General features: G+C 42.2%; 12 non-coding genes across 12 annotated transcripts; 2 read left to right on the forward strand and 10 right to left on the reverse strand.

Moving 5' to 3' along the window:
• Positions 1-25: 25 nt before the first annotated feature.
• Positions 26-98, reverse strand: trnak-uuu (transfer RNA lysine (anticodon UUU)). Its single transcript has one exon. It is a non-coding gene; the product is annotated as a tRNA-Lys (tRNA).
• Positions 99-534: 436 nt separating this feature from the next.
• Positions 535-607, reverse strand: trnak-uuu (transfer RNA lysine (anticodon UUU)). Its single transcript has one exon. It is a non-coding gene; the product is annotated as a tRNA-Lys (tRNA).
• Positions 608-1,284: 677 nt separating this feature from the next.
• Positions 1,285-1,357, reverse strand: trnak-uuu (transfer RNA lysine (anticodon UUU)). Its single transcript has one exon. It is a non-coding gene; the product is annotated as a tRNA-Lys (tRNA).
• Positions 1,358-2,035: 678 nt separating this feature from the next.
• Positions 2,036-2,108, reverse strand: trnak-uuu (transfer RNA lysine (anticodon UUU)). The gene has a single exon. It is a non-coding gene; the product is annotated as a tRNA-Lys (tRNA).
• Positions 2,109-2,545: 437 nt separating this feature from the next.
• trnak-uuu (transfer RNA lysine (anticodon UUU)) lies at positions 2,546-2,618 on the reverse strand. Its single transcript has one exon. It is a non-coding gene; the product is annotated as a tRNA-Lys (tRNA).
• Positions 2,619-3,564: 946 nt separating this feature from the next.
• On the reverse strand, positions 3,565-3,637 carry trnak-uuu (transfer RNA lysine (anticodon UUU)). Its single transcript has one exon. It is a non-coding gene; the product is annotated as a tRNA-Lys (tRNA).
• A 436-nt stretch (positions 3,638-4,073) lies between these two features.
• On the reverse strand, positions 4,074-4,146 carry trnak-uuu (transfer RNA lysine (anticodon UUU)). Its single transcript has one exon. It is a non-coding gene; the product is annotated as a tRNA-Lys (tRNA).
• Positions 4,147-4,556: 410 nt separating this feature from the next.
• On the reverse strand, positions 4,557-4,629 carry trnak-uuu (transfer RNA lysine (anticodon UUU)). Its single transcript has one exon. It is a non-coding gene; the product is annotated as a tRNA-Lys (tRNA).
• Positions 4,630-5,323: 694 nt separating this feature from the next.
• trnak-uuu (transfer RNA lysine (anticodon UUU)) lies at positions 5,324-5,396 on the reverse strand. The gene has a single exon. It is a non-coding gene; the product is annotated as a tRNA-Lys (tRNA).
• Positions 5,397-5,806: 410 nt separating this feature from the next.
• On the reverse strand, positions 5,807-5,879 carry trnak-uuu (transfer RNA lysine (anticodon UUU)). The gene has a single exon. It is a non-coding gene; the product is annotated as a tRNA-Lys (tRNA).
• Positions 5,880-6,769: 890 nt separating this feature from the next.
• trnaa-ugc (transfer RNA alanine (anticodon UGC)) lies at positions 6,770-6,841 on the forward strand. Its single transcript has one exon. It is a non-coding gene; the product is annotated as a tRNA-Ala (tRNA).
• A 573-nt stretch (positions 6,842-7,414) lies between these two features.
• On the forward strand, positions 7,415-7,486 carry trnaa-agc (transfer RNA alanine (anticodon AGC)). Its single transcript has one exon. It is a non-coding gene; the product is annotated as a tRNA-Ala (tRNA).
• Positions 7,487-7,655: the final 169 nt, after the last annotated feature.

Consider the following 7,655-nt stretch of genomic DNA (forward strand, 5'->3'; position numbering starts at 1 on the left):
AAAGTCACTCCACTACAAGACATCAAGCCTGAACAGGGACTTGAACCCTGGACCCTCAGATTAAAAGTCTGATGCTCTACCGACTGAGCTATCCAGGCTTCAAAAGCTCTTGTGATTATTGCAAATGTGACTCTGGCAGAGAAACAAACTAAATGTGTTCGTCCAATTCCAAAAAGGCTCAGAGGAATGAGCAGAAAAGGTACAGCTTTCTTTGGAACCGGCTCAGGATTAGCAAGAGTCAGGAATCTCACCAGAAAGTCACTGCACTACAAGACATCAAGCCTGAACAGGGATTTGAACCCTAGACCCTTAGATTAAAAGTCTGAGGCTCTACCAACTGAGGTTTGACCTTGATTGAAAGGTAATCTTTTAAAACAATACTTGTTAAACGAATATATAAGACGACTGAGGAGAAACCCAATTCCAAAAAGGCTCAGAGGAACAAGCAGAAAAGATACATCTTTTTTTGGAACCGGCTCAGGATTAGCAAGAGTCAAGCATCTCACCAGAAAGTCAATTCACTACAAGACAACAAGCCTGAACAGGGACTTGAACCCTGGACCCTCAGATTAAAAGTCTGATGCTCTACCGACTGAGCTATCCAGGCTTTAAAAGCTCTTTTGATTATTGCAAATGTGACTGGCAGAGGAACAAACTAAATGTGTTCGTCCAATTCCAAAAAGGCTCAGAGGAATGAGCAAAAAAGGTACAGCTTTCTTTGGAACCGGCTCAGGATTAGCAAGAGTCAGGAATCACTGCACTACAAGACATCAAGCCTGAACAGGGACTTGAACACTGGACCCTTAGATTAAAAGTCTGAGGCTCTACCAACCGAGGTTTGACCTTGATTGAAAGGTAATCTTGTAAAACAATACTTGTTAAACGAATATATAAGACGACTGAGGAGAAACCCAATTCCAAAAAGGGTCAGAGGAAAAAGCTGAAAGAGTACAGTTTTTTTTGGAACCAACTCTGGATTAGCAAGATTCAGGAACCTAACCAGAAAGTGACTGCACTACAAAACTTCAAGCCTGAATAGGGACTTGAACCCTGGACCCTTAGATTAAAAGTCTGAGGCTCTACCAACTGAGGTTTGACCTTGATTGAAAGGTAATCTTGTAAAAAAAATACTTGTTAAACGAATATATAAGACGACTGAGGAGAAACCCAATTCCAAAAAGGCTCAGAGGAACAAGCAGAAAAGGTACATCTTTTTTTGGAACCGGCTCAGGATTAGCAAGAGTCAAGCATCTCATCAGAAAGTCAATTCACTACAAGACAACAAGCCTGAACAGCGACTTGAACCCTAGACCCTCAGATTAAAAGTCTGATGCTCTACCGGCCAAGCTATCCAGGCTTCAAAAGCTCTTTTGATTATTGCAAATGTGACTCTGGCAGAGGAACAAACTAAATGTGTTCGTCCAATTCCAAAGAGGCTCAGAGGAATGAGCAAAAAAGGTACAGCTTTCTTTGGAACCGGCTCAGGATTAGCAAGCGTCAGGAATCACTGCACTACAAGACATTAAGCCTGAACAGGGACTTGAACCCTGGACCCTTAGATTAAAAGTCTGAGGCTCTACCAACTGAGGTTTGACCTTAATTGAAAGGTAATCTTGTAAAACAATACTTGTTAAACGAATATATAAGACGACTGAGGAGAAACCCAATTCCAAAACGGCTCAGAGGAACAAGCAGAAAAGGTACAGCTTGTTTTGGAACCGGCTCGGGATTAGCAAGAGTCAGGCATCTCACCAGAAAGTCACTCCACTACAAAACTTCAAGCCTGAATAGGGACTTGAACCCTGGACCCTTAGATTAAAAGTCTGAGGCTCTACCAACTGAGGTTTGACCTTGATTGAAAGGTAATCTTGGAAAACAATACTTGTTAAAAGAAAGTATGAGAGTGGTGAGGAGAAATCCAATTCCAAGAAGGCTCAGAGGAACATGCAGAAAAGGTACATCTTTTTTTGGAACCGGCTCAGGATTAGCAAGAGTCAGGAATCTCAACAGAAAGTCACTCCACTACAAGACATCAAGCCTGAACAGGGACTTGAACCCTGGACCCTCAGATTAAAAGTCTGATGCTCTACCGACTGAGCTATCCAGGCTTCAAAAGCTCTTTTGATTATTGCAAATGTGACTCTGGCAGAGGAACAAACTAAATGTGTTCGTCCAATTCCAAAAAGGCTCAGAGGAATGAGCAAAAAAGGTACAGCTTTCTTTGGAACCGGCTCAGGATTAGCAAGAGTCAGGCATCTCACCAGAAAGTCACTCCACTACAAAACTTCAAGCCTGAATAGGGACTTGAACCCTGGACCCTTAGATTAAAAGTCTGAGGCTCTACCAACTGAGGTTTGACCTTGATTGAAAGGTAATCTTGTAAAACAATACTTGTTAAAAAAATATATAAGACGACTGAGGAGAAACCCAATTCCAAAAAGGCTCAGAGGAACAAGCAGAAAAGGTACATCTTTTTTTTGGAACCGGCTCAGGATTAGCAAGAGTCAAGCATCTCACCAGAAAGTCAATTCACTACAAGACATCAAGCCTGAACAGGGACTTGAACCCTGGACCCTCAGATTAAAAGTCTGATGCTCTACCGACTGAGCTATCCATGCTTCAAAAGCTCTTTTGATTATTGCAAATGTGACTCTGGCAGAGGAACAAACTAAATGTGTTCGTCCAATTCCAAAAAGGCTCAGAGGAATGAGCAGAAAAGGTACAGCTTTCTTTGGAACCGGCTCAGGATTAGCAAGAGTCAGGAATCGCACCAGAAAGTCACTGCACTACAAGACATCAAGCCTGAACAGGGATTTGAACCCTAGACCCTTAGATTAAAAGTCTGAGGCTCTACCAACTGAGGTTTGACCTTGATTGAAAGGTAATCTTTTAAAACAATACTTGTTAAAGGAATATATAAGACGACTGAGGAGAAACCCAATTCCAAAACGGCTCAGAGGAACAAGCAGAAAAGGTAAATCTTTTTTTGGAACCGGCTCAGGATTAGCAAGAGTCAGGCATCTCACCAGAAAGTCACTCCACTACAAAACTTCAAGCCTGAATAGGGACTTGAACCCTGGACCCTTAGATTAAAAGTCTGAGGCTCTACCAACTGAGGTTTGACCTTGATTGAAAGGCAATCTTGTAAAACAATACTTGTTAAACGAATATATAAGACGACTGAGGAGGAACCCAATTCCAAAAAGGCTCAGAGGAACAAGCAGAAAAGGTACATCTTTTTTTGGAACCGGCTCAGGATTAGCAAGAGTCAGGCATCTCACCAGAAAGTCACTCCACTACAAAACTTCAAGCCTGAATAGGGACTTGAACCCTGGACCCTTAGGTTAAAAGTCTGAGGCTCTACCAACTGAGGTTTGACCTTGATTGAAAGGTAATCTTTTAAAACAATACTTGTTAAAGGAATATATAAGACGACTGGGGAGAAACCCAATTCCAAAAAGGCTCAGAGGAACATGCAGAAAAGGTACATCTTTTTTTGGAACCGGCTCAGGATTAGCGAGACTCAGGAATCTCAACAGAAAGTCACTCCACTACAAGACATCAAGCCTGAACAGGGACTTGAACCCTGGACCCTCAGATTAAAAGTCTGATGCTCTACCGACTGAGCTATCCATGCTTCAAAAGCTCTTTTGATTATTGCAAATGTGACTCTGGCAGAGGAACAAACTAAATGTGTTCGTCCAATTCCAAAAAGGCTCAGAGGAATGAGCAGAAAAGGTACAGCTTTCTTTGGAACCGGCTCAGGATTAGCAAGAGTCAGGAATCGCACCAGAAAGTCACTGCACTACAAGACATCAAGCCTGAACAGGGATTTGAACCCTAGACCCTTAGATTAAAAGTCTGAGGCTCTACCAACTGAGGTTTGACCTTGATTGAAAGGTAATCTTTTAAAACAATACTTGTTAAAGGAATATATAAGACGACTGAGGAGAAACCCAATTCCAAAACGGCTCAGAGGAACAAGCAGAAAAGGTAAATCTTTTTTTGGAACCGGCTCAGGATTAGCAACAGTCAGGCATCTCACCAGAAAGTCACTTCACTACAAGACAACAAGCCTGAACAGGGACTTGAACCCTGGACCCTCAGATTAAAAGTCTGATGCTCTACCGACTGAGCTATCCAGGCTTCAAAAGCTCTTTTGATTATTGCAAATGTGACTCTGGCAGAGGAACAAACTAAATGTGTTCGTCCAATTCCAAAAAGGCTCAGAGGAATGAGCAAAAAAGGTACAGCTTTCTTTGGAACCGGCTCAGGATTAGCAAGAGTCAGGAATCACTGCACTACAAGACATCAAGCCTGAACAGGGACTTGAACCCTGGACCCTTAGATTAAAAGTCTGAGGCTCTACCAACCGAGGTTTGACCTTGATTGTAAGGTAATCTTGTAAAACAATACTTGTTAAACGAATATATAAGACGACTGAGGAGAAACCCAATTCCAAAAAGGCTCAGAGGAACAAGCAGAAAAGGTACATCTTTCTTTGGAACCGGCTCAGGATTAGCAAGAGTCAGGAATCACTGCACTACAAGACATCAAGCCTGAACAGGGACTTGAACCCTGGACCCTCAGATTAAAAGTCTGATGCTCTACCGACTGAGCTATCCAGGCTTCAAAAGCTCTTTTGATTATTGCAAATGTGACTCTGGCAGAGGAACAAACTATATGTGTTCGTCCAATTCCAAAGAGCCTCAGAGGAATGAGCAAAAAAGGTACAGCTTTTTTTGGAACCGGCTCAGGATTAGCAAGAGTCAAGCATCTCACCAGAAAGTCAATTCACTACAAGACAACAAGCCTGAACAGGGACTTGAACCCTGGACCCTTAGATTAAAAGTCTGAGGCTCTACCAACTGAGGCTTGACCTTGATTGAAAGGTAATCTTGTAAAAAAAATACTTGTTAAAGGAATATATGAGACGACTGAGGAGAAACCCAATTCCAAAAAGGCTGAGAGGAACAAGCAGAAAAGGTACATCTTTTTTTGGAACCGGCTCAGGATTAGCAAGAGTCAAGCATCTCACCAGAAAGTCAATTCACTACAAGACAACAAGCCTGAACAGGGACTTGAACCCTGGACCCTTAGATTAAAAGTCTGAGGCTCTACCAACTGAGGCTTGACCTTGATTGAAAGGTAATCTTGTAAAAAAAAATACTTGTTAAAGGAATATATGAGACGACTGAGGAGAAACCCAATTCCAAAAAGGCTCAGAGGAACAAGCAGAAAAGGTACAGCTTTTTTTGGAACCGGCTCAGGATTAGCAACAGTCAGGCATCTCACCAGAAAGTCACTTCACTACAAGACAACAAGCCTGAACAGGGACTTGAACCCTGGACCCTCAGATTAAAAGTCTGATGCTCTACCGACTGAGCTATCCAGGCTTCAAAACCTCTTTTGATTATTGCAAATGTGACTCTGGCAGAGGAACAAACTAAATGTGTTCGTCCAATTCCAAAGAGGCTCAGAGGAATGAGCAAAAAAGGTACAGCTTTCTTTGGAACCGGCTCAGGATTAGCAAGAGTCAGGAATCACTGCACTACAAGACATTAAGCCTGAACAGGGACTTGAACCCTGGACCCTTAGATTAAAAGTCTGAGGCTCTACCAACTGAGGTTTGACCTTGATTGAAAGGTAATCTTGTAAAACAATACTTGTTAAACGAATATATAAGACGACTGAGGAGAAACCCAATTCCAAAACGGCTCAGAGGAATGAGCAGAAAAGGTACAGCTTTCCTTGGAACCGGCTCAGGATTAGCAAGAGTCAGGAATCACTGCACTACAAGACATCAAGCCTGAACAGGGACTTGAACCCTGGACCCTCAGATTAAAAGTCTGATGCTCTACCGACTGAGCTATCCAGGCTTCAAAAGCTCTTTTGATTATTGCAAATGTGACTCTGGCAGAGGAACAAACTATATGTGTTCGTCCAATTCCAAAGAGCCTCAGAGGAATGAGCAAAAAAGGTACAGCTTTTTTTGGAACCAGCTCAGGATTTGCAAGAGTCAAGCATCTCACCAGAAAGTCAATTCACTACAAGACAACAAGCCTGAACAGGGACTTGAACCCTGGACCCTTAGATTAAAAGTCTGAGGCTCTACCATGTATGAGGTCCTGGGTTCAATCCCCGGCATCTCCATTAGACATTATGCGCAAATTTAATAAGTGTTTCAGGTAAGTCGTGGGGAAATGTCATGATAAGAGGAGCCATCAAATATACCGTCCAACAAGGGGAAAAAAGCACCAACGGTAATTTATCAAGTAAAAACCACACCCTTACCTTATTATGTGTGTTCCAGAATTATTCACATGGCAGTCTTTATATACGCCACTTCCAGAATTATTCACATGGCAGTCTTTGTATAAGCCACTTAGCCAGTGTCTGATATTAGCGAAATTCAATTTATTTTTAGTTTTTATGTGTTGTTGTGGCCGAGAGGTTAAGGCGATGGACTAGAAATCCATTGGGGTCTCCCCGCGCAGGTTCGAGTCCTGCCAGCAACGAAGTTGACTGTAGAGCTTTCTGGTCCCACCTCAGAGTCATTTTTTGATATTCATACCTTAACGTGTGCAGTCCCACTTTGAAACTCCAAATTCACAAGGATTTTTATTTAAAGTGATGCATTCAGTCTTCCCAAGTTAGCTTTTTGCCAGTCATAGTAGGTTTTCCCTTGGAAACGTCTCCATGCATTGTTTTTTTCTCACACTTCTTCCTTTATATACGCAAAAACAAAGTAATTTTTGGCAGTTGTGCAGGGGGTGTAGCTCAGTGGTAGAGCGCATGCTTTGCATGTATGAGGTCCTGGGTTCAATCCCCAGCATCTCCATTAGATATTATGCGCAAATTTAAAAGGTTTTCAGGTAAGTCGTGGGGAAATGTCATGATAAGAGGAGCCATCAAATATACCGTCCAACAAGGGAAAAAAGCACCAACGGTAATTTAGCAAGTAAAAACCACACCCTTACCTTAATATGTGTGTTCCAGAATTATTCACATGGCAGTCTTTATATACGCCACTTAGCCAGTGTCTGATATTGGCAAAAGTCAATTTATCCAGTTTTTATCCGTTGTTGTGGCCGAGAGGTTAAGGCGATGGACTAGAAATCCATTGGGGTCTCCCCGCGCAGGTTTGAGTCCTGCCAGCAATGAAGTTGACTGTAGAGCTTTCTGGTCCCACCGCAGAGTCATTTTTTGATATTCATACCTTAACGTGTGCAGTCCCACTTTGAAACTCCAAATTCACAAGGATTTTTATTTAAAGTGATGCATTCAGTCTTCCCAAGTTAGCTTTTTGCCAGTCATAGTAGGTTTTCCCTTGGAAACGTCTCCATTCATTGTTTTTTTCTCACACTTCTTCCTTTATATACGCAAAAACAAAGTAATTTTTGTCAGTTGTGCAGGGGATGTAGCTCAGTGGTAGAGCGCATGCTTAGCATGTATGAGGTCCTGGGTTCAATCCCCGGCATCTCCATTAGATATTATGCGCAAATTTAATAAGTGTTTCAGGTAAGTCGTGGGGAAATGTCATGATAAGAGGAGCCATCAAATATACCGTCCAACAAGGGAAAAAAGCACCAACGGTAATTTAGCAAGTAAAAACCACACCCTTACCTTATTATGTGTGTTCCAGAATTATTCAC

This window comes from Gasterosteus aculeatus, chromosome 5, assembly GCF_964276395.1.
Source record: "Gasterosteus aculeatus chromosome 5, fGasAcu3.hap1.1, whole genome shotgun sequence".
In the NCBI taxonomy this organism is placed as follows: domain Eukaryota; kingdom Metazoa; phylum Chordata; class Actinopteri; order Perciformes; family Gasterosteidae; genus Gasterosteus; species Gasterosteus aculeatus.